We start from the raw sequence: 3,138 nt of genomic DNA on the forward strand, positions 1-3,138 counted from the left end.
AAAAAAAAAAAAAAAAAGAAAGAAAATCAGACTGAGCAAGAGTAAGACCCTGTCTCTACTAAAAATAGAAAAACTAGCTGGGTGTTGTGGCAAGTTCCTGTAGTCCCAGCCACTTGGGAGGCTGAGGCAAGAGGATCACTTGAGCCCAAGAGTTTGAGGTTGCTGTGAGCTGTGATGCCGCTATGAGCTATGATGTCACTGCGAGCTATGATGCCACTGTACCATACCCAGCAAAACAGAGTGAGACTCTGTTTCAAAAAAACAAACCAACAAAAACATGGTCACACATTTGAGTTCATTTTATATAAACGTCTTTCAGGCTGGGCACAGTGACTCATGCCTATAATCTCAGCACTTTGGGGGGCTGAGGCAGAAGGGTTGCTGTTCAAGACTAGCCTGCATAACATAGTGAGATCCTGTCTCTAATAAAAAAGGAAAAAAAATAATTTAAACCAAATTATTTTTGATCTCAAAAAATGTGGATAGCAGTGATATTTAAACTGTGTTCTCAGGAGTCCTTGGGTACAATGGAAGGCCCCCATGGGATGCTGGGAGTGGGGTATAAAGCAGGAAGAGTGTATATGGGGCTCCATGTCACCTACACTGGATCCAACCAGTAGGTCTGCATAAAATTTCATTTTTATAATAAAAAAGATGATTTCAGGTGGCGGCTATGGGTCAGTGAGTTGGGCGCCAGCCCCATATACCGAGGGTGGCGGGCTCAAACCTGGCCCCGGCCAAACTGCAACAACAAAAAAATAGCCAGGCATTATGGCCAGTGCCTGTAGTCCCAGCTACTTGGGAGGCTGAGGCAAGAGAATCGCCTAAGCCCAGGAGCTGAAGGTTACTGTGAGCTGTGACTCCACAGCACTGTACCAAGGGTGACAAAGTGAGACTCTGTCTCTTAAAAAAAAAAAGATGATTTGAATTAATAATGTGCCACATATTTCAAAATCACCAGGAAAGTAAATTTCAAGTGTTCTCACCACAAACAAATATTTGAAGCAATGGATACATTAATTAGCTTGATTTAATCACCCTGGAATTGAATCACTTCGTACTCTATAAACATATACAATTATAATTTGTCAATTTACAATAAAAAATAAAAGCCATATTTTTTTTTTAGACAGAGTCTCACTGTGTCATCCTGGGTAGAGTGCGATGGTGTCACAGCTCACAGCAACCTCCAACTCTTGAGCTTAAGTGATTCTTTTGCCTCAGCCTCCCAAGTAGCTGGGACTACAGGCACCTGCCACAACACCCGGCTATTTTTTGGTTGTAGTTGTCATCGTTGTTCAGCCTGTTGGAGCTGGGCTGAAACCTGTCAGCTTTGGGGTATGTGGCTGGCGCCCTACTCATTGAGCACTGGCACCGAGCCAGTCATACTTCCTTTTAACAACAACAACAAAATAAATTCAAAATAAAAAAGTTTGAGAACCAGAAGCTATAAATAAAAACAATATTCAAAGGCAGCATTACAAAATTGCACTATATTTAATTTTGTTTCAAGCTGATGCTATTTATTGAACTTTAAATGATGACCAAAATTTTCTCCTACCCTGCCCCTTCCTCAGTTGCCCCTCATGCGCAGCTTCTGTGACTCCTTCTCCTTTCCCATTTTGGACCACGTTCCTTCTGTCTTCATTTCTGCCTTCTCTAGCGTGCAGCTCCTGGCCCATCATTTTCCTGGCTTCTCTGCCTTTCTACCTTCAAGGGGGCCCTCAGGACTGGCAGGCTAAGCTAGTGTCTCCCATTATCCATAGCAGCCATTTCAAACTTCCAAAAACCTCTGACCCACCCACCTCTCCTCCAAGAATGAACTCACCTCCAACTTCAGAGAAAACAAAAGTCCTTAAAAGGAACTTCCCCAACTTCCTCCCTCCAAAATAACACCCTTCCTTTCACCCATTAAGGCAAAGTTTTCCACTTATGCTATGGATCACATTCTTTGCCCCTGTTTTCTTGGGGCTTTGCACTATTAATCATCATTTCTCTTGGAATCTTGAATCTCTCTGGCTCACTAGTCTCTCTAAACAGTCAGTTGTAACTCAACAATTTCATCAGGTCAGAATGAAGACTCCTATCTGCCTATATGGAGGCACTTCTGTGATGTTACTGCACCCTTGACCCAAATGTCCTTGGCTTCTTTTTGGCAAGCAGATTAATTCTGCTGAATAAGCAGTCACAAAATACCTAGAAGAAATTTCTAGGCAGATAGTTATTTCTAAGTTTTTTTTATCACCATGGAGCTGATGCTTTGAGACATATTTGTAGAAAGGAATTAAGAAAAGATTCTTGAAAGTTTTTTAAAGGATGTTTTTCATTATACAGAGAAAGTTAAGCAGGGAAAAAGAGGCAAGACTTACCCAAGTCGCTGAAAATAATATTGGAATAATTGTAAAGTATTATGCCAAGATAACAATGAAGAGGATGGCCTAACTTTCTTGATTTGTTGATGAGTCAGATGCATCTCTCTCAAAAGTAGTACTTAGTGAGACAAGTTGGCAGGAATTAACAATTTCCTGAGACCCAGGGATCCAAATAACCTACCAAATGAGTAGTCTCAGACACTGAACTGTTCTCAACAATCTCATAGACAAAGAAGAGATGACACATCATCTGCAATAAGGGGCTTGATGTCCTTAATGTTTTTGAAAAAGGCATTCAGACCAAAAGTCATAAAAATAGACTTATCATAGGTGCCTGGTAATTTTTATTTCTCTATTCCCAACTCCTTTGAGTAAAATTTAAATGATACATGGAAATATTTAAAGATCTTTTTGGCCTTTCCATTTCCTAGGTTTCAATCCCCCGGATTGCTAGTATCAGCAAACCATTCGTATTTGTTTGTTGTCGCCTCCATTTAAGTGCACTTAAGATTTGTCTTTGTGACTATTTCTTGTCACTCTTGTAATAAGTAATGTCAGAAAGCAAGATACCTTCTTGATACTGAAATAGTTTCCTGCTAAAGGCCTTTGGTAAATTAAGATTTAATCTTATGCTCTTGGCTTCTATAGAAAGGTGATTATAAGAAATGTCCTTTCAGGCTTGGCGCCTGTGGCTCAAGGGCTAAGGCGCCAGCCACATACACCTAAGGTGGCGGGTTCAAATCCAGCCTGGGCCCACCAAACAACA

Source organism: Otolemur garnettii, unplaced genomic scaffold (genome assembly GCF_000181295.1).
Source record: "Otolemur garnettii isolate 467f Iridium unplaced genomic scaffold, OtoGar3 scaffold00024, whole genome shotgun sequence".
Lineage (NCBI taxonomy): Eukaryota > Metazoa > Chordata > Mammalia > Primates > Galagidae > Otolemur > Otolemur garnettii.